The following is a 23,921-nucleotide window of genomic DNA, read 5'->3' on the forward strand; positions in this document are numbered from 1 at the left end:
TTAGTGATTTCTTAAGCTACTTTTCAATATGCCACACGAGGTCAATCCAGAAATCCCTTCTTCTCTTGTCCTTAGAAAGGACCATTGTTGTTATACATTTAAGTGAATATCTGTAAGACAGAGGGAAAAAAACTATAAAGAAATTTCTGTTGTTTAAAAACTTCAGACTGCCAAGAAATTTGACCATGTCAGTAAAGATTCTTAGCTACAGTCCAAATTGATCAGACTGAACAAGCAGTTTCTTTGTGGAAAAAGTTCAAGGTAAGTTATTCTCTTTGTTGTTTCAAAGTCCACTCCTATTTCTCAGTGTCAATGCTGGTACTAAGTGGTAAATATTTATCTCCATCTCTAGTGATATTAGCTGACTGTTTTTTTTTATTAGGATCTAAGACTGCTTTTCCAGAACAACTATTGAAGTTGTGTCAAATTAGTTCTTAGAAACTCTGACTTAATTCAACAATGATAACAATGCAGTTGGAAGGTATGAAAATCCTGGTACAGGCTAGTGAGATCCCACGCTGTTCAAGACAGCTCTCAATGTGAAGCAACATTTAAAAGAAGTAGTTTCCAAGAAACTGGCAGAATGAACAGAGCCATTAATGATTTTAGTCCTGTGCGGGTATATTCTCATCAAACAGCAAGATTTGTTGGCCAAAAATACAATGATATACTTTCATCTCTATGAGTCATTATTTCAAATTCTTTCTGTTCATGAAATCCTGGAAAGAAGAATAATGGAAAGGCATTCTAAAACTTTGGGATGGGTGTTCATGGTCAGCTTGAGAGTCAAGCAGTTTGGTGGGACCAGCTGGGGGGCAGCATTCATGTCTGTAACTGAGTGCCAGTGCTCTGGCGTTCCAGGAACAAAGAGAACAAGGACCAAAGCAGTAGAACTCTAGTTCAGAACAACCAGATTAGGATTTTCCAGGAAACTATCTTACAGGTGTTTCAAGCAACAACTAGAAAAGCAACAGAATGCCAAACTCTAAAGTTCATTTTTTATAGCTTCTTGTCAGAAGAATCGGTTCACGGCCTATTAAACATTTTTGAAATGTGCCTTAAAATGCTGACTGCTGTCTAGAGTATTTTGAGAAGCATTTAATTCGATTAGGATTGTTTTTATGCATAACTGAGTTGTTATTTTACAATCAAGGAGTGATCCTTCAAGGTGAGCCAACACCTTCAAAATTTATTTGAAAGCCAAGTGCATTAGGAAGCCAGAACAAGGAAAAAGAAAAATCCAAACGAACAGTCAAATCAGCAGAACGGTATTCCAGCAGCGCTGGGCAGATTTGCATGAGCAGCTTTGCCTTGGTCTCCATGCACACAGTTGTCCTTCCAGCCACATGGATGGAAAGGAAAATTCCAGTGTAAGCCTGAAACAAATGTTAAACACAATGGTTGAAAGGAGCTTTTACCAGGGCTGCAGAGAGAGCATTGGCTACTCTTCCAGAGGACCAGGTTTAATTAAGAGCAATCACACAGTGGCTCACAGTCATACATAGCTACAGTTTCAGCAGGAACTGGCCTTTACAAGCACCAGGATGTACATGGTGCACAAACATTTATTCAGACAAAATACTCATACACATTAATTAAATTATTTTATTAGTTAATATAAAATTTAACATTTTTTGACAGATTTCTGTTTTGTTTTGTTTTGTTTTCCGAGCTGGGGACCGAACCCAGGGCCTTGCGCTTGCTAGGCAAGTGCTCTACCACTAAGCTAAATCCCCAACCCCTAAAATTTAACATTTTTAATGGAGTCTTTAACATCTTTTCTCTTGATTCAAGAGAATTTTAAAATGGCCAATTAATAGAGATACCTTTAAATGGTCAAATTTTAAAGAAAGTGTGGAAGCTAACATGGGACAACTGAATATGCTATACTTAAAGAGGGTGTCTGATGTAATGGAATACAGGATATTTTACTATTTGGATAAACTTGGTAAAACTGTCACTAGCCTATTTAGCTAATGAACTGAGGTATATTTTATCTGTCCCTGAAATTGTTAAGATGCTCTGTTGTCATACTCTACTGGCCAAGCCAATTTCACATTGAAGGGAAGATCTGCAAAATGTGCTTCTTGTGTTTGGGCTCAACATGTACTTGTGCATTAAATGATCATGTAAGTAAGAAGTGTGAGCTGATAGGATCAGAATGCAACGCAGCATCTGAGATTGACTCCGAACTCAAGATTCTGTGTACTGAATGCTCACTTGCAGCAAGATTCAAACAGCTAAAAGGAACAGATAATTGCTTCAGGTTACAGATTTACCCACAACCAGGATATTGATTCTGCTAGCTGTTCAACTCAAGTCTCATAACCTCTTACTTTGACTTTTCCAGACCCCTTCCCCATACATTTCAACTTTCCTCCTGGAATTAATGACAATGTGAGCATGTAACTCACTTAGAGAATATGATTAATTTGCAAAAATATTTGAGAAATCATAACATCATTTTCCTTTGAATTGCTGAAGATAAAACTTGAAGACCTACATAAGCCAATCGGGCACTCTCCCGCTTTAACTACACACCCACCCCCAACCTACATCTGCCACACAGACATTTTCAGAGTAAAGAATAAGATCGAATAGATTTAAATTATACCAAAATACAGCAAGGCAGTAGGAAGAGCGTTGAAGAATCAATATTCAATAGCAAATCATACAATATTCAATAGTGAACTCAATAAAGATACAAAACATAACATAAAAATTCATAAATATTAATAGAATAGAAAAGCACTCTGTCCAGACAAGTAATTTTCATATGCAGCATATAAAACTGGCAACATGGGGCTGGAGAGATAGCTCTCTTGGTAATGTTCCTTGGTTCAATCCACCAACCTAGTAACCTGGGTATGTTAATATGCGCTTGTAATCTCTGGAATGAGTAGGCAGAAACACGTAGGTCCTTAGGCCTTCTGGGATATCCATTATCACTAGTCTATTTAGCAAGATCCAAGACAATGAAAAGTCCTTATCTCAAAAAGCATTTCGGCAGCCCCTGATGAACATCTAGAGTTGTTCTCTGACTTCTACATGTATCTGCACACACACTTACATAGACATGCATGCACACACACATACACACAGGGAGACTATAAAAAAAAAACTTTAAATGAAAATTTCTAGGTGAATTCAAAAGATCTCATTAAAATTTTTGAAAAATGTTTTCTTTTTAATTGGATATTCTTTCCTTAGAAAGTTGACAGTTTTAAATAATTTTAGAAAAGATGTCAAATCACTTCTGTCATTTTTAGTTGACATAGAGATTAGACACCTAAACTTTTAAGCAACCAATTAAATGTGGGTATGTCCAGGAGTAATTTGTTTCAGGGAGATGGAGAGTCAGTCTCTATGAGGAAGCCCAGGCTAACCTAGGACTCTCAGTTCTGCTGACCCTACTTTCAGAGTGCCTGAATTACAAGTGTGTGCAGCCATACCTAGCAAAAGACATTTCAGTAACGATGTTTTTCCAGACAATTATTCTGCAGTCATGAGCTAATATTAACAGCTTGTATTTGTGTGTGTGTTACCAAAATAACCTAGTTTTCAAATGGAATTATTTTTAATAACACCTCTGAGGATTGCATTTCTCTAGATTTTTCTTTAAAATGTAGATAAGTATCTAACCGAAATTTATCCAAAACTAATTTTAATGACAAAATAGAAACAGTCTACTTTTCATTTGCCTAGTACTGCCACTGCCTCCTCCACTCAACTCATGATGTATAAATTAACAATAGACTGATGCATGGCATGGGAAGGTTTTATTGTAGGTATGAGAATAGACAGAGACATCTGGGAAAGTCCACAGTGGTGAGAGTATGAATCGGACTGAACTTGGCCAGCAGACTAGGCATGGCCAGGGCTTTCTGCTAGAGGGGAGAGTAGCAGGGGAACTAGAGTTCAGAGAAAGCACAGCAAGAAGAGCAGGAGAGGAGCCCAGAGAGTTATAAAAAGAGGGGTTATAAGAAGGATGAGGAGGTGTGAGGAAGACAGCCTGTGAGCTGGAGGGGTTTTAGGTGGGGAGAAGAGGTGAGGCTAAAGATGCTCTCATGGATTTGAAATGCTAATTGGAGAGCTATTAGGTCCCTTTTGCCAGAGGTAAGGAAAACAACTCCTTTTGGCAGACCAGAACTCACTTTACAAGTGCCTGAGGCATGCTGGCTTTTGTCTGTCAGAAATGTACCTGTGCCCAGCTGTGCCTAGACTCAATTTTGGACTAAGTGGGTCTGCTCTTTTTGATGGAGCATCATTTGGACCTGACAATGGAGCCACTAGGACCCTAATGGCATGGGCTCTGCATGGGGACCCCAAGGTAGGGATCTCATGCTTTCTTCTCTGTGTTATTCCTGGGAAATGAAGATTCAATTTGCCATGCAAAGCATGGAAAGCTATTGCTTATGTGTTTAATTGTCCTTGTTTTGATCTGTAAAGTTATGGGTGGGTAAGTTTTTAAATAGGTGTGGACTAGGAGTGTAGCTGAGATGTTAGATTCCCTCCCAAGATCAAGACCCGCAGGGAAGAGACACAACTAAAAGGCTTTTCCTAGTATCTTTAAGTTGTAAAACGATTTAAAATTTGAATACACCAACCAAAACAAAATATTTGAGCAAAAAAAAAATTTTTTTTAAAAACTAGTACTGAAATTCTAGCTTTGCTCTTTAAGTCTGCTTACCTTAAACTCTATAGACGTCTCTTTATCTCTCAGATGTAAATTAGTTATCACTTTTAAAGATAAAAATGAAAAGAGAGGAGGTCAGGGGGCGGAGGGTGGAAGGGGTAGAAGAAAGCAAGGTTTCTTGTTTCTATCCTGCAGCTGAACACTTACTCATTTGCCTATGAAGCCACTACACTACAGAACAAAGGAAAACTTTAGGGTGGACAGATGGCTTCATTTGCTTAGGTAAAATTCAGATCTGAAGAGCCTGCAGAAGGGTAAAAACACATTGTCTAAGGAGAGTGCAAGGCCATGCTGAAGCATTGATCTTCATGCTGCCTAAAGGGAAACCAGGAGCACGGCTACACCCAGAGCAGGGGCACCTACCCCAGGCACCCACCTGTCTAAAGCCATCTCCCAGAACAGGAGGAACTGACTGCTGACCAGTATACCCAGAGCAAGGTCATGTGACTGGAGTGCATAACCTTCTCTATTGATGAAAACCTGAAAATTCTGCCTTGCAAAAATAGTTTAGTGTGTCCTCTTCTCCTGAGTCTCTTTGATAACAAGCTTGTCATTGTCTTTCAAGGAGGGGCTTCTGTTGCCCTGGAGTTTTTTAATTACTCAGACTAAGGGCACCTGGTCACAATTTTCACAGTCAGTGAGAAGAGGATTTGTAAAGAGCTGACTCCTGGTCTGCATTTAGGACTGAAACAAAAGATGAATTATTCACACCTGCAGCGGGTGTGCACCAAACCAAGCTTCACAGACATTTGCTGGGGGAGACACAATCCCCTCATTCTTTCAGCCCTGCCTTCCTTGCACTGAGGTTCAGGCAGTGCAGGAACTTGACATTTAACAAACTCTTCCCTCTCCCAACACCCAAGTCTTTGATTGAATTTTTAATCGATATGTATTAATTAATTGAGGATAATTACTTGTATGATGGCTGTTCCCTTTTCTAAATACATCTCCATCTAATGAGAAAAACCATACACAGTCTAGTTTCACAGATCTTTGTTTACAAGTTGAGACTATGATCACAGTCAGAACCAAAAATGGGTCAAGCAGGTTACATCTGTAGTGAGAGGAAAGGCAGTGACACAAACTAGTGAGGCAGAGAGTCCGTTCCAATGGCTGATGAAAGTCAAAGACTTGAATATGGCTTGTAAGGTGGGCCCCTTGTTTCTGCCTAAGACTTGTTTGGTCATTACCACAGTATACTTCACACATCAAATAAGGTTACAATTGCATTATCTATAAAAAAATGATGTAAGCCATGCTTAAAACCATGTACAGAGGTAGGTACAAATTCAATTTAACCTTTTCTAATGATAATATATGATGTGTCTATAAAAAGATAAAAGGAGGTGGTTTGGTTTGGTGAGGTATGGGGAAAGAGGGAGCCTCTGTAGGCCCATACTGAGCCATCCCTTTCCCTGAGGGACCAGCCACACCACAGTATAGTATAGAATAGTTTATACAGGGAATGGGGAGGGGAGTTAAGAGGGCAGTAGGCACAGAGAGATAGAGAAGAATAGAGAAGAAGAAGAAGAATAGAGGAGTAGAGGCCAGTCATGAGCACATGGGGAGAGAGGGGAAAGGAGAATGGGGAGAAAGTAGGGGCAGGAAGGCTAGAGAAAGAGTGCAAGAAAGCAAAAGAGTGAGGAGGGGGCAAGCAGCTCCTTTTGTAGTGTCAGGCATACCTAGCTGTTGGTCAGATAACTGTGGGGCAAAACATAGTTGGCTGTTGCTTAGACAACAGGGGTGGAGCTTAGACAGAATGCTAACAACATATACAATATATATAGTATACTATATACTATATGCTCTATGTAGCACAATAGTATACTACATAAATAATATAGTACTCTAGTAGTAATAGTATACTCTAGTAGTAGTAGTATCCAACTTATATTTAGACTTAGTTTTTCAAAACAGTTTCAAGTCAAAAGATTTCTTATATATGCTCAGCCTCCCTTATTGTCAGTATTCCCCATCTGAGTGTGACATTCGTTTTAACGAACATATATTGACTTAACCAGCTGTGTGACCTGAACAGGGCACAAATAACCACAAGGTATGTAGTTCACATGAGGGTTTCTTTCTTCTTTGGGTTTCTTCCTAGGTTTGCTGAGGTAGGATAACTATGAAATAGTAAGACTCGGACATCACCTTATATACAGCCTAGCTTCACTGCCTTCAGAGTTCTCTGTGTGCTTCTACCCACCCCTCCTTTTTGTTGAACCATGGGAGCTAACAATCTTTACTGTCAATGTAGTTTGCCCTTTCTAGAAGATTGTATATTTGGGATCATATAGTACCTTTGCAGACTTGCTTCATTGACTTCATAATTGATTTTTCTTCTATTCCTGAATCCTATTCTGTCCAGTTTCTGGATGCAAAATGGCTTATTTCTCTATTCTCAGCTGAAGAGCATCTTGCTCACTTCCACGAATTAGCAATTATAACAAAGGCTGCAGTAGACAACCACTATGTGCAGTTCTCCATGTTGACATGTGATTGCTAGATGCTATGGTAGGACTGTACCGAGTTCTGAAAGACATTGACTTCTTCCACAGCATCTGTGCCATGTTGTCCCCTGTCAATCATAGAGGAGCACTCTTTGTACTTCACAGTATTTGTGCTCATTATATCTGGATCCATGATTCCAATGTATCAGGAAACTCCACCAGATCAACTTTAAAAGTACTGACCAAACCCAATTTATGTTACCTCTACTGTCAATAGTTTGGGCGCAGCCATTGTGGCCTCTTACCTCATTTCAACAAAAGCCTCCTAGACATTCCTAGATTGCCTTCCAGTGGTTCATCCCATATAAATTTAACAAAGGGTCCTATGTAAATAAAGACCTACCCTGCCATCCTTCCACTCAGAACTACAGCTTAGAGGGTTAGATTCTTCTCTGTGTTGTGCCCACTTCTGTGTGGCCCTTCCTTACTTTTTTTCCCTCTGCTCACTTCCCTCACAGCTACTTCTGGAGCCAGCCAGCAAACTCCATCTCTTCAAAGACAATACTTATCACAGAAATCCTCCTTTAGGCAAGTGAATGGTGGTTAACAGAGAACCCACAGTGTTTTACCAATCGGGAGGATCCTGTCACTTGCAGGCACACGTTCCTCTGATACATCTGAAAAGCACTACGGAAAAGGTATTAAGTAGATGAACTGATTGGTGGATTTTGTAACATTTTTAGTTGTTGTTTGGTTTTTGGATTATTTTGTTTGTTTGTTTTTTAATTATGAGGCATAGGCTGACCTTGAACTTACACTCCTTTGGCCTCTACTTTCTGAGTCCTGAAATTGTATGCATGTACCTCCATGTTCGTCTTTCATACCATTTTTAATTCACTAATATATGTTGGCTGTAAACTGCAAGTATAACTGGTATTTTAACCAGCAAGTCTGAAACACTAGTGACTATGGGTTTTTTGACATGGGCACAGTACATTTGTTGGAAAGGTGTGATAATCTTTCATTGTCTTAATGGTTAAGAATTGCTAATGAAAGCAAATAGAAGAATTGCTAATGAGGCTATTTTTAAGAATATATTTGTTTGTTTGTTTGATAAACACTTATCAATTTATAAAAAACAGATTGATTGTCATCAGTAATAACTATACCACAAAAAGAGATCCCTTGGAATTCTAAGAAATGACTATGAATGTAAAGAAACATGGTATGGCTTTCCATGTTTTGTTGTTGCTATTAACAAGATGACATAGCTTGGAACCTCAACTCCCCAGGCTTCCTACCATATTCCGCTATTTAAGTACTCATGCTAATATCAGAATCCCCTCCTTTCATCTAAGTCTTTAGGCCTCTGGGATCTTTTGCACCCATCCAGTTTATATTAATATCTAATAACTAATAAAAACCTTTCCCCTCAAAACAAACAAATAGAAAACTACTGTGGTGTGTTTTTTTAAGTCAGTACTTATATGGAAAGAGAATACTTGGTTAAAGGTAAAATAAGTTCAACTATCCCTCCATAACTGTCTTTGTTGTTATGATGAAACACCATGGCCTAAGGCAACTTGAAGAGTAAAGGGTTTGTTTGACTTATATGTCCTGAAACACAAATCATCAAAGGAAGTTAAACCAGGAACTCAAACTGGGAGGGAACCTGGAGACAGGAGTTGCAGGAGCTGATGCAAAGGTCATGGAGGAGTGCTGCTTATTGACTTGCTCCTCATGGTTTACTGAGCCTGCCCTCTTATAAAACCCAGGACCACCAGTACAGGTGTGGCATTTCTCACAAAGAGTTGGGCCTACACTCATCAGTCACCAATTAGCAAAATGCCATACAGGCTTGACTACAACCAGATCTTAATGGAGGCATTTTTTAAATTGAGGTTTCCTCTCTTGGGTTTCTCTAACTTAAAGCAAGTTGACATAAAACTAGCCAGCATAATAGCCATGAGATATTGGTTCCAGTATCTGCTACACATACCTAAATCTGCAGATGTTCAAGGCCTTTGTTAAATTTGTGAATTTTTTTTTTTATTAACTTGAGTATTTCTTATATACATTTCGAGTGTTATTCCCTTTCCCGGTTTCTGGGCAAACATCCCCCTCGGCCCTCCCCTTCCTTATGGGTGTTCCCCTCCCAACCCTCCCCCCATTGCCGTCCTCCCCCCATAGACTAGTTCACTGGGGGTTCAGTCTTAGCAGGACCCAGGGCTTCCCCTTCCACTGGTGCTCTTACTAGGATATTCATTGCTACCTATGGGGTCAGAGTCCAGGGTCAGAACATGTATAGTCTTTAGGTAGTGGCTTAGTCCCTGGAAGCTCTGGTTGCTTGGCATTGTTGTACTTTTGGGGTCTCGAGCCCCTTCAAGCTCTTCCAGTTCTTTCTCTGATTCCTTCAATAGGGGACCTATTCTCAGTTCAGTGGTTTGCTGCTGGCATTCGCCTCTGTATTTGCTGTATTCTGGCTGTGTCTCTCAGGAGCGATCTACATCCGGCTCCTGTCGGTCTGCACTTCTTTGCTTCATCCATCTTATCTAATTGGGTGGCTGTATATATATGGGCCACATGTGGGGCAGGCTCTGAATGGGTGTTCCTTCAGTCTCTGTTTTAATCTTTGCCTCTCCCTTCCCTGCCAAGGGTATTCTTTTTCCTCATTTAAAGAAGGAGTAAAGCATTCATATTTTGATCATCCGTCTTGAGTTTCGCTTGTTCTAGGGATCTAGGGTAATTCAAGCATTTGGGCTAATAGCCACTTATCAATGAGTGCATACCATGTATGTCTTTCTGTGATTGGGTTAGCTCACTCAGGATGATATTTTCCAGTTCCAACCATTTGCCTACGAATTTCATAAACTCGTTGTTTTTGATAGCTGAGTAATATTCCATTGTGTAGATGTACCACATTTTCTGTATCCATTCCTCTGTTGAAGGGCATCTGGGTTCTTTCCATTTTCTGGCTATTATAAATAAGGCTGCGATGAACATAGTGGAGCACGTGTCTCTTTTATATGTTGAGGCATCTTTTGGGCATATGCCCAAGAGAGGTATAGCTGGATCCTCAGGCAGTTCAATGTCCAATTTTCTGAGGAACCTCCAGACTGATTTCCAGAATGGTTTTACCAGTCTGCATTCCCACCAACAATGGAGGAGTGTTCCTCTTTCTCCACATCCTCGCCAGCATCTGCTGTCACCTGAGTTTTTGATCTTAGCCAATCGCACTGGTGTGAGGTGAAATCTCAGGGTTGTTTTGATTTGCATTTCCCTTATGACTAAAGATGTTGAACATTTCTTTAGATGTTTCTCAGCCATTCGGCATTCCTCAGCTGTGAATTCTTTGTTTAGCTCTGAACCCCATTTTTTAATAGGGTTATTTGTCTCCCTGCGGTCTAACTTCTTGAGTTCTTTGTATATTTTGGATATAAGGCCTCTATCTGTTGTAGGATTGGTAAAGATCTTTTCCCAATCTGTTGGTTGCCGTTTTGTCCTAACCACAGTGTCCTTTGCCTTACAGAAGCTTTGCAGTTTTATGAGATCCCATTTGTCGATTCTTGATCTTAGAGCATAAGCCATTGGTGTTTTGTTCAGGAAATTTTTTCCAGTGCCCATGTGTTCCAGATGCTTCCCTAGTTTTTCTTCTATTAGTTTGAGTGTGTCTGGTTTGATGTGGAGGTCCTTGATCCACTTGGACTTAAGCTTTGTACAGGGTGATAAGCATGGATCGATCTGCATTCTTCTACATGTTGCCCTCCAGTTGAACCAGCACCATTTGCTGAAAATGCTATCTTTTTTCATTGGATGGTTTTGGCTCCTTTGTCAAAAATCAAGTGACCATAGGTGTGTGGGTTCATTTCTGGGTCTTCAATTCTATTCCATTGGTCTATCTGTCTGTCTCTGTACCAATACCATGCAGTTTTTATCACTAGTGCTCTGTAATACTGCTTGAGTTCAGGGATAGTGATTCCCCCTGAAGTCCTTTTATTGTTGAGGATAGCTTTAGCTATCCTGGGTTTTTTGTTATTCCAGATGAATTTGCAAATTGTTCTGTCTAACTCTTTGAAGAATTGGATTGGTATTTTGATGGGGATTGCATTGAATCTGTAGATTGCTTTTGGTAAAATGGCCATTTTTACTATATTAATCCTGCCAATCCATGAGCATGGGAGATCTTTCCATCTTCTGAGGTCTTCTTCAATTTCTTTCCTCAGTGTCTTGAAGTTCTTATTGTACATATCTTTTACTTGCTTGGTTAAAGTCACACCGAGGTACTTTATATTATTTGGGTCTATTATGAAGGGTGTCGTTTCCCTAATTTCTTTCTCGGCTTGTTTCTCTTTTGTGTAGAGAAAGCTACTGATTTATTTGAGTTAATTTTATACCCAGCCACTTTGCTGAAGTTGTTTATCAGCTTTAGTAGTTCTCTGGTGGAACTTTTGGGATCACTTAAATATACTATCATATCATCTGCAAATAGTGATATTTTGACTTCTTTTCCGAACTGTATCCCCTTGACCTCCTTTTGTTGTCTGATTGCTCTGGCTAGAACTTCAAGAACTATATTGAATAAGTAGGGAGAGAGTGGGCAGCCTTGTCTAGTCCCTGATTTTAGTGGGATTGCTTCAAGTTTCTCTCCATTTAGTTTAATGTTAGCAACTGGTTTGCTGTATATGGCTTTTACTATGTTTAGGTATGGGCCTTGAATTCCTATTCTTTCCAGGACTTTTATCATGAAGGGGTGTTGAATTTTGTCAAATGCTTTCTCAGCATCTAATGAAATGATCATGTGGGTTTGTTCTTTCAGTTTGTTTATATAATGGATCACATTGATGGTTTTCCGTATATTATACCATCCCTGCATGGCTGGGATGAAGCCTACTTGATCATGGTGGATGATTGTTTTGATGTGCTCTTGAATTCGGTTTGCCAGAATTTTATTGAGTATTTTTGCGTCGATATTCATAAGGGAAATTGGTCTGAAGTTCTCTTTCTTTGTTGTGTCTTTGTGTGGTTTAGGTATAAGAGTAATTGTGGCTTCGTAGAAGGAATTCGGTAGGGCTCCATCTGTTTCAATTTTGTGGAATAGTTTGGATAATATTGGTATGAGGTCTTCTATGAAGGTTTGATAGAATTCTGCACTAAACCCGTCTGGACCTGGACTCTTTTTGGTTGGGATACCTTCAATGACTGCTTCTATTTCCTTAGGAGTTATGGGGTTGTTTAACTGGTTTATCTGTTCCTGATTTAACTTCGATACCTGGTATCTCTCTAGGAAATTGTCCATTTCCTGAAGATTTTCAAATTTTGTTGAATATAGGTTTTTATAGTAAGATCTGATGATTTTTTGAATTTCCTCTGAACCTGTAGTTATGTCTCCCTTTTCATTTCTGATTTTGTTAATTTGGACGCACTCTCTGTGTCCTCTCATTAGTCTGGCTAAGGGTTTATCTATCTTGTTGATTTTCTCAAAGAACCAACTTTTGGTTCTGTTGATTCTTTCTATGGTCCTTTTTGTTTCTACTTGGTTGATTTCAGCTCTGAGTTTGATTATTTCCTGCCTTCTGCTCCTCCTGGGTGTATTTGCTTCTTTTTGTTCTAGAGCTTTTAGGTGTGCTGTCAAGCTGCTGACATATGCTCTTTCCTGTTTCTTTCTGCAGGCACTCAGCGCTATGAGTTTTCCTCTTAGCACAGCTTTCATTGTGTCCCATAAGTTTGAGTATGTTGTATCTTCATTTTCATTAAATTCTAAAAAGTTTTTAATTTCTTTCTTTATTTCTTCCTTGACCAGGTTATCATTGAGTAAAGCATTGTTCAATTTCCACGTATATGTGGGCATTCTTCCCTTATTGTTATTGAAGACCAGTTTTAGGCCGTGGTGGTCCGATAGCACGCATGGGATTATTTCTATCTTTCTGTACCTGTTGAGGCCCGTTTTTTGACCAATTATATGGTCAATTTTGGAGAAAGTACCATGAGGAGCTGAGAAGAAGGTATATCCTTTTGCTTTAGGATAGAATGTTCTATAAATATCCGTTAAGTCCATTTGGCTCATGACTTCTCTTAGTCTGTCGACATCACTGTTTAATTTCTGTTTCCATGATCTGTCCATTGATGAGAGTGGGATGTTGAAATCTCCCACTATTATTGTGTGAGGTGCAATGTGTGTTTTGAGCTTTAGTAAGGTTTCTTTTACATATGTAGGTGCCCTTGTATTTGGGGCATAGATATTTAGGATTGAGAGTTCATCTTGGTGGATTTTTCCTTTGATGAATATGAAGTGTCCTTCCTTATCTTTTTTGATGACTTTTAGTTGGAAATTGATTTTATTTGATATTAGAATGGCTACTCCAGCTTGCTTCTTCTGACCATTTGCTTGGAAAGTTGTTTTCCAGCCTTTCACTCTGAGGTAGTGTCTGTCTTTGTCTCTGAGGTGTGTTTCCTGTAGGCAGCAGAATGCAGGGTCCTCGTTGCATATCCAGTTTGTTAATCTATGTCTTCTTATTGGGGAGTTGAGGCCATTGATATTGAGAGATATTAAGGAATAGTGATTATTGTTTCCCTTTATATTCATATTTGGATGTGAGGTTATGTTTGTGTGCTTTCATTCTCTTTGTTTTGTTGCCAAGACGATTAGTTTCTTGCTTCTTCTAGGGTATAGCTTGCCTCCTTATGTTGGGCTTTACCATTTATTATCCTTTGTAGTGCTGGATTTGTAGAAAGATATTGTGTAAATTTGGTTTTGTCATGGAATATCTTGGTTTCTCCATCAATGTTAATTGAGAGTTTTGCTGGATACAGTAACCTGGGCTGGCATTTGTGTTCTCTTAGGGTCTGTATGACATCAGTCCAGGATCTTCTGGCCTTCATAGTTTCTGGCGAGAAGTCTGGTGTGATTCTGATAGGTCTCCCTTTATATGTTACTTGACCTTTTTCCCTTACTGCTTTTAATATTCTTTCTTTATTTTGTGCGTTTGGTGTTTTGACAATTATGTGACGGGAGGTGTTTCTTTTCTGGTCCAATCTATTTGGAGTTCTGTAGGCTTCTTGTATGTCTATGGGTATCTCTTTTTTTAGGTTAGGGAAGTTTTCTTCTATGATTTTGTTGAAGATATTTACTGGTCCTTTGAGCTGGGAGTCTTCACTCTCTTCTATACCTATTATCCTTAGGTTTGATCTTCTCATTGAGTCTTGGATTTCCTGTATGTTTTGGACCAGTAGCTTTTTCTGCTTTACATTATCTTTGACAGTTGAGTCAATGATTTCTATGGAATCTTCTGCTCCTGAGATTCTCTCTTCCATCTCTTGTATTCTGTTGGTGAAGCTTGTATCTACAGCTCCTTGTCTCTTCTTTTGGTATTCTATATCCAGGGTTGTTTCCATGTTTTCTTTCTTGATTGCTTCTATTTCCATTTTTAATTCCTTCAACTGTTTGATTGTGTTTTCCTGGAATTCTTTCAGGGATTTTTGTGATTCCTCTCTGTAGGCTTCTACTTGTTTATTAATGTTTTCCTGTGTTTCCCTAAGTGTGTTCATGTCTTTCTTGAAGTCCTCCAGCATCATGATCAAATATGATTTTGAAACTAGATCTTGCTTTTCTGGTGTGTTTGGATATTCCATGTTTGTTTTGGTGGGAGAATTGGGCTCCGATGATGGCCTGTAGTCTTGGTTTCTGTTGCTTGGGTTCCTGCGCTTGCCTCTCGCCATCAGATTATCTCTAGTGTTACTTTGTTCTGCTATTTCTGACAGTGGCTAGACTGTCCTATAAGCCTGTGTGTCAGGAGTGCTGTAGACATGTTTTCCTCTCTTTCAGTCAGTTATGGGGACAGAGTGTTCTGCTTTCGGGCGTGTAGTTTTTCCTCTCTACAGGTCTTCAGCTGTTCCTGTGGGCCTGTGTCTTGAGTTCACCAGGCAGCTTTCTTGCAGCAGAAAATTTGGTCTTACCTGTGGTCCCGAGTCTCAAGTTTGCTCGTGGGGTGCTGCCCAGGGGCTCTCTGCAGCGGCAGCAACCAGGAAGACCTGTGCCGCCCCTTCCGGGAGCTTCAGTGCACCAGGGTTCCAGATGGTCTTTGGCTTTTTCCTCTGGCGTCAGAGATGTGTGTGCAGGGAGCAGTCTCTTCTGGTTTCCCAGGCTTGTCTGCCTCTCTGAAGGTTTAGCTCTCCCTCCCACGGGATTTGGGTGCAGAGAACTGTTTATCCGGTCTGTTTCTTTCAGGTTCCGGCGGTGTCTCAGGCAGGTGTCCTGCCGCTCCTGGGCCCTCCCCCACGGGAGCCCAGAGGCCTTATACAGTTTCCTCTTGGGCCAGGGATGTGGGCAGGGGTGAGCAGTGTTGGTGGTCTCTTCCGCTCTTTTGCCTCAGGAGTGCCCACCTGACCAGGCGGTTGGGTCTCTCTCTCACCGGGTCTGGGAGCAGAGAGCTGCTGCGGGCCGGGATCTGCGGGTCAAATTTGTGAATTATTAATACCTATATTAACTTAGATACATCCTCATGTGTATTATAAATACATTTTAAAGTAAAAATATAAGATTACTCATAATACCCAACACAATGTAAATGCTGTACAATAGTTAGTTTTTGCAATCTTTTAAGAACATTTTTACATGTGAGTTTGGTTGAGACTTTCTATGCACAACCTTTGGATACAGAGGGCCAACCATGTACAACCGTATTTTTCTTCCCAAAGGACCTGATATGTCAATCTCTACTATTTGACCAATTCTAAGCCTTTACTCCTTATAGTCTCGCTAATTTCCTCAAGAATCTTCTCTCGATATTATAACCATTTTGTCAAAGTGGAATGTCAAAAGTTGTGTGAAACTTTCCTGTGGAGTCATTTCAAGTGTCTACTCACTCCAACAGCAGACCAAACCAAAGTAATAACAGTACCCTCAAATCCAACTCAGGTTTACTGATGAGTTTATTCATGTTACAGAAATTGTTACAGAAATATAGGTGAAGTATACTTATAGTAGACTTAGTGAGTGTGGTGGTTTGAATAGGAATAACCCCTCTAGACTCATGTGTTTGAATGCTTGGCCATAAGGAGTGACAGTAGGAGATGCGGCCTTTTTGGAGGAATGTCACAGTGGAGACAGGCTTTGAGGTCATATATGCTCAAGTTATGCTCTGTGTGACAGACAATTTCCTTCTGCTGCCTGCTGATCAAGATGTAGAACTCAGCTTTTTTTCTAGCAACGTATCTGCCTCAATATTGCCATGGCTCCTGCCATGACAAGAATGGACTAAACCTCTGAAACTGTAAGTCAGTCCCTAATAATTTTTTCATTTATGAAAGTTGACTTGGTCATGGTGTCTCTTTACAGTGATAGACACTCTAATTAAGTCAGTGAGACAAAGGCAGCAGCATCACTGAAAGCTAGAACTCTGGTCTTCTTGAGATGACATTTTGGTAGTTGGATAGGTTGGAGAGTATCTTTAGCAACTTGATTGCTCTGTGTTTCCTTAAAGTCTTTATTGGTTATATAACCTTGAGGAAGGACCATATCCTACAATCTTATCAGTTTCAAGGACATCCTGTGGCTTATGAATTGTTTGCTTCCTGGGTCTTAATAAGCTTCCTTCCATCATGGCATGTTTCAGAACAGGGAAAGTTATTATATGACATCCAGCTCTTACATTTTTTTCTATTCCTGTTTTCTACATTTCCTAAGCCTTGGTGGAGGTGATACAGATGTCCATTTAAGACTAAGCTTGGGCCACTACGCCACAACAACAGTCACTCATCCTCAGGAGCTGAATTAGTGGTAATGATTCTTTGGGGTACACCATTGTGAGAAAAGTTTCCCTCCATGATAAATTGTGTCTGAAAATATTAGTAATCTGTAGGTTTATACACAAATATTTAAAAGGCAGGTGAAAATGCATGACATATCCATTTAACAAAAAAAAAATTAGTTGCTTTCCCATGGTCTATAATCTCCACAGCCATGTTTCTTTTTGTCTTTGTTTGCAATAACAGACATGAATGCCCTCATACGAACCAGGCCTTAAATCTAATCAGAAAGCTGGCTTATTATATCTAAAGCAATCTTGCAACTATTGTCCTGCAGTCACATCTTGCTTGCCATTTTGATAGTGTAACATCTAGAGTCCGTACCTGAGTAGGATGTTGGCAACAGCAATTTTCACTGTGCCTTCTTGCATTACAAAAGTAGCCATCAGGGAGGGGGATTTCCTGTTCATTTTCAGGTTTATTTCTCTATGTTTTATAAACAACCCTTGCACTGTCTTCAGCAATAGGGTCTCATCATTTAATTCTGGCATTCAACCAATAGTGATGGCGTGCTGAATTGGGATGAGCAGAATCTGACACTTAAGACAAAATCCAGCAGTCATTAAACATTTAAACATGCTCAACTCCTTTCATATGTAATATCTCGGATGTTTTTCTTTTTTGCAGTTTTCTACTTTTTCCCATTTTTCTCTCACAAAGAACATTTCTTGGCGAAGTTTGCAAAGTCTCTGTATCACCCCCCTGTAAGTCTTTATTCACTCCTTTTAGTCAAGTTTCACCCACAATTGCTTTTCATGTCCCTATCATTCACTATTCTACATACATTTCTCTCCTTGCCTTTTTCTCTGTCAACTCAACACTAACCATTAATATTTTTTGTTTGTTTGTTTCTCTGTCTTGGTTTTATATTGTTTTGTTGGTGATGATTCTTCCTAATACCTTCCACTCATACACAAAGTAACTAATATCAGTGCTCATGCTTCTGTCAGTGACTCTTGACCTCCTAATGTTATTGGTGCTTAAATGAAGATTTGTTTTTATTGTACTTCGATAATTATTTTACTGACAGTATTGAAGTAGCAAAGGAGTCTTAGAAATTATGCCTACTATCCTACCAAGAAGTTTAACTAAGGAAAATAACATCACAACCAGACAACAGTGTAGCCCCTCTTGAATGATACTCTGAAATAGTAATGGTTATTTAACATAAATTAAAAATTAACAAATAAGGAATTAAGAATAAATAAATTCAATCAACTACCTAATTTAATGTCCAACTCATATGTATAAGCCTTAATGCAGAAACAAAAGTAACATTAAACAAAAAGTCAACATAACTTTCCTAAAGTTTATTAAGCTCACAAAAATCACCGCTAGTGAGAGTGAATGAGATGTAATCCCAAACAATTCAGAACAGGGATTATGTATATATTCAAAGAAATCAAAGAAAAAAATAAGATCCTGAATGAATAATTTAAAACTTATAAATAGTTGAATTATAACGATATTAATATAAGAAATGGAGGAAGAATTAAACACATAGACACTGAAGAAATATAATTTTGATCTATTAGGATTGGAGAACATGATCAGAAAATAAAAATCTCCATGGAAAGGCTCACAAGTAGGATAAACCAAAAAAGGGACAGACTATCTGAACTTGAGACAAAGTAGAAGAAATCACACAGTTCAAGGACAAAACTAACTATAAGAAGGCAAAATATTCAGGAAATTATAAAAGGACCAACTTTAAGAATCATGAGCATAGACAGAAGAGAAAATTTCTTTGTGAAGGCAGAGAAAATAATTTGAATAAAAGTATATCAGGAAATAACCCCAAGTTAGGAAAAGACAGGAGTTACTCAGAACATATAGAACAGAAAGGAAACTCCCTCCTATGATAATTAAAACACCAAATACCGAAGGAAAAAAGATTCCTGAAAGTAGCAAGAGAGAAGCACCTTGTTACACACATTAGCAAGTTCATCAGAATGACAGTAATAGAAGCTTTAAAACCAGGAGGGCTAGGAATGATACAGTTTACGTTCAGAAGGATAACAATTAGTAGCCCAGATTGCTACACCAGCAAAGTTATCTGTCATGAATGAAGAAGAAAAGACTCTTAACGAAATCATAAAACTATAGCAATTCCTAACCACTAAGCCAGATCTACAGACATCCTTCAGGTGGACGAGAAAGACAAATGAGTCAGTGAGGTGACAAGAAATAGTAAGTTTGCTTGAATAGTTAAGGAAGAGGGAAATAGGAAATAAAGTGACAGGCTAGACTGCTTTAATATACAACTTTCAATTATAACTCCGAATATGATCACAAACCCTTCCAAAAGACACATTATTTTATAAGCTTATTTTAAAATACACATACAGAGCTAGAGAGACAGCACAATGGTTTCACAGCACTTGTTCTTACAGAGGACCCAAGTTCACTTATCATGATGGCTGGAAACTATCTGTGACTCCACTTTCATGGGTTCCATTGTCTTCTGACCTCCATCTATATCAAGCATACCATGATATACATACATATATGTAGACAAAAATTTTCATCTATGTAAAAGTAAAAAATTTAAATAAAAATATAATATACATGTATATATAAATACATACATAATTGATAGAAGGATGGCAATGCTCCCCACCTAAAGAGTCATAGACTAACAAAAACCCTTGTTGGTCAGGGGACGGGGTTCCAACTATATAGGCTATTGCCATAGCCATTGGTTACCTACTGGAACCTGAAGATTAGACCTCACATTCTGGATGCAGGACTTCGAGGATGAGAAACTGACCAAAAATCTTCTTTTCACAAATCTTCAGGACTTAATTAAAAGCTCTGAAGAAGCTGTAAATATAAGAAATATATCTCAAAATAAAAAAAGAACTTATACAGTAAACCTGTTACCAACATTATACTAAATGGAGAAAAACTCAAAGCATTTCAATTGAAATCAGGAATAAGACAAGAGAAGCAAATAAAAACACTAAAAGAGGAAAGAGGGACAAAGTATCCTTATTTGCAGATGAGACAATTCTATACATGAGGAAGCTGAAAGACTGCACTAGAAATTCTGAGAATTGATACTTTCAGCAAACTATCAGAATACAAAATCAATCCACAAAAATCAATATCTTTCTCATATGCCAATCAAATTAGGAAATAAGTCAACAATCAACAAATGAAATTAAAACATTCTGTAAAGCAAATAAAATGTTTACAGAGTGAAAGGAACTTACATAATAGGGAGAAATCTTTACCATATGTATCTTTATATAGAATTAATGTCTAGAATACAAAGAACTAAACCAACAAAGTAACTCAACACCAAAAACAAACCACTTATTGTTGTTTCGCTTTTATAATTGTAAGATTAGCTATGAAAATGAACAGAAAGTTCTTTTTTTTTTTAAATTTATTTATTATATATAAGTACACTGTAGTTGTCTTCAGACACACCAGAAGAGGGCATCAGATCTCATTACAGATGGTTGTGAGCCACCATGTGGTTGCTGGGATTTGAACTCAGGACCTCTGGAAGAGCAGTCACTGCTCTTAACCGCTGAGCCATCTCTCCAGCCCAAACAGAAAGTTCTTGAGAAGGAAGTAAACGGCCACTAAATGTGTTTTAACCTGTTCAACAACCTTAGCCATCAGGTAAATGCAAATTAAAACTGCTTGGTAAACATCAACAAAGTACTTTGAAGATCCCATCCCATCTCAGTCAAAGCAGCTATCATTCAGGAAATAGATGATAACAGATTGGCAAGAATGTGGGGAATAAGGAACTCTTCTTCACTTTATATAATCACTATGAAAATTAATCTGGAGATTCATAAACGCCTAAAATGAGAACTACTGTATGGCCTAACTGTTCTACTCCTGGTCACACACCCAGACGACTCTCTATCCTAGTAGAGACACTTGCTAATGTATGCTCATTGCTGCTCTATTCACAATAACCAGGAGAGAAAATCAGACACTAGATGTCCATCAGCCGACAGACAACTGACAGTGGAAACATGGTGTGTTTATTCAGTGGACATGTCTTCATTTGTAAGAAAAATTACATTATGAAATTGTCAGGGAAATACATGTAACTGGGAAGAAATTCTACTGAGTGAGGTATCTGAAAGGTATACGTGCCTGTTATCCTTCACGTGTAAAGCACAGTTTCTAATTTTTAACTGAAAACATTTTTTTCCTTACAATTTATTTTGATCAGTTTCCCCTCTCTTGTCTCCTCCCAGATGCTTCCCATCTACCCAGCCATCCAACTTCAAGCCTTCTTTCTCTTCAGAGAAAGACAAGCAGACAAATGAGAGAAACCAGACTAGAACCAGACCAAAAAAAAAAAAAAAAGAAAAAAAGAAAAAGAAAAAAAGAAAGAAAGAAAAAGAAAAAAAAACTCATCATAATCTCTCTCTCTCTCTGTCTCTGTCTCTGTCTCTCTCTCTCTCTCCTGAAAACACAAAATCAGAAACCATAATACATAGCAAATGGCCAATAAGGTTTTTTAAAAAGCCCAAACAAAATATTACAAGAAAGAAAATCTCCATAAGTACTATTGAGTTCATTTTGTGTTGGCCATTCACTGCTGGACCTGGTGCCTACCCTTGAGTGTAGTTTGTATAGTCAGTGAGTCTCCACTGGAGAAAACTAATTTTTCCTTTGCAAGTGGCTATCAGTTGGAGATCGCTTCTGGATTAGGAATGGAACTTATATTTTCTTCATCTCTCAGAGCTGGAATCCCATCTGGCTTGGCCCTGTGAGACCTGCTGCTACAGTCTCTATGGGTTCATGTTACATTGGTCCTGCTGTGTTTAGAAGGCTTCATTTCCTTGTGTCCTCCCTCCCCTCTGACTCTTTCAATCTTTCCACCTTTCTCTTCTACAGAGTTCCCTGAGCCCTGATACAGATATCCCATATAGGATTGAGTGTGTGTCCTGTGTGTCCTGTGTGTCCTGTGTGTCTGTCTGCCTATCTCCCTCTCCACATTTGTTCAGTTGTGGGTCTCTGTATTTGTTAAGACTCTGAGCTATGACTATAGCAGAAAAAAACTATAGTTTTTTCCTCAGTGATGCTTAGGAGACGTATACACATCCAATATGTTATGCACGCAGCAGGAAGGGTCATATTAGAGAAAGATAGTTGGTAATAGAATATATAGAAATATGTTCGTTGAATTGCAGGATGTGGGTAAGTTAATAACTAAAGGCTTTGTTTCAGAGAGGCATTTGTACTGTGTAAATTATTATTAAGAAATAATAGGAGTCGTTATATTGCTATGTTCCTTTAGCTGTATTTGGGTTTCCTGTAGGCTGGTGACCTATCTTATCTCAGCTTCTCAGCCACCTGAGCGGTGTTGGTCACGTGTTCCATCCCATAGAGTGGGCCTTCAATCAAATTGGACAGTGGCTTACTACTCCCACAACTTTTATGACACTAGTGTATCAGCGTATCATGCAAGCAAGTCACCATTGTAGCTCAAAGAATGTGTAGCTGGGTTGATTATTTTTACCCTTCTTCTCTGAGCTTTGTCTGGTTTCCCTGGAGAAACCAGATCTGATTCCCAGGTCAAATCCTGGAGGAGAAAACCTGTCTGTCTTCTGTCATCACTGAATGCAGGCAACTGATCTCTATTTGCTGTGACTGTGCAAGAGCTTGGAGGAGTTATGATCCTTATGAACTGGAACCTCCAAACAACTCCTTCAGAACCCCTAAGAGCATAAGAAAAGGACCTTGTCTGCACCAGTTAGCTTCCCTACATTGCTGTAGAGAGCGGCGCAGCGAAACAAAGATGGCGCCAACATCCAGCCTTGTCTGGATGTCAACAACTTACTGCGCATGTGCAGGCTTGTCCCCTTGCTAGGGCTCCCTCTAGTGGTGAACAGCGGTACTGCACATGTGCGGTTTATGCACCAGGTGTCAGTTGACCGTTAATATGCTAATGAGGTGATTCATTCTCCGCCAATCCCTGGAGGACAAGTAGTGGGGTGATCCATGCCCCACCAATCCCTGAGAGATAATTAGCATACTGTTGTGTATATAAGGCGAGCGACTTTGCTGCTTGGGGTCCCTGTTCAAGAGAGCTGTAACACTAAGAGAGCTGTAACACTGAGAAGAGCTGTAACACTAAGAAGAGCTGTAACACAGTAAAGGCTGGCTCGCAGAAGAATCCTGTTGCCGCGCGTCGTTCTTGCTGGCGGGACATTGGGCGCGCGACACACTGCCAGTGCTATTCCTTAAAACAGTGCTACTTCAAGAGGAGCACTGCACATTCCTATGAACAGATTCTACGTCTCTCTGATGCCTGAGATGCTGTTTCTGGGATTTCCTGTGTTAGCATACAGAGTAGTCAACAGGCAGACTTTAGAACTCTTTGCAGGTGATACTGACAATGACTTGTTGAGCAACAACACATTATGACACATATACTACTGAAATGTCAGGAGTGCTCTCTGCTTCTGAGGGGTTATAGTGAAGTAAATTATGTGCTAAACGACACAATCCAGTACACATTAAATACTACCACAGACGTGTGAATATTAATGAAAAATGAGATGGATGTAGACAGTGCAGGGTTAGCCTGAAGCTAATGGAATCTGGTAGCCCAGAGGTCCTCCAGCTGTGATCTGCTGGAACCCAACAGCACCAGCAACTGCTAGACACTGTTAGAAATGCAGGCTCTGAGCTCTACCTGGCCTCTGGCCTAGCAGCTTTGCTTTAACAATGCTTCAACACTCATGTTTGAACCTCAATGAATATGAAGACACTGAAGTTAGGAAAAATTTCCTTGTCCCAAACTTCAACTGATACCTAAGGAGGACACTGGGCAAGATATCAGAAGTAAAATGTAATGCAAAGAAAGAAAGTACTGAGTCTGCATATCCATCTGTGTGTGTTAGCCATGGCGTGCCCTTTCCCTTGTCCTGATCTCTGGACAGACACTGTGCTTATGCTCACACCATGCTATTAGAAAATGAGTCTGTCAC

Source organism: Rattus norvegicus, chromosome 5 (assembly GCF_036323735.1).
Source record: "Rattus norvegicus strain BN/NHsdMcwi chromosome 5, GRCr8, whole genome shotgun sequence".
NCBI lineage: Eukaryota > Metazoa > Chordata > Mammalia > Rodentia > Muridae > Rattus > Rattus norvegicus.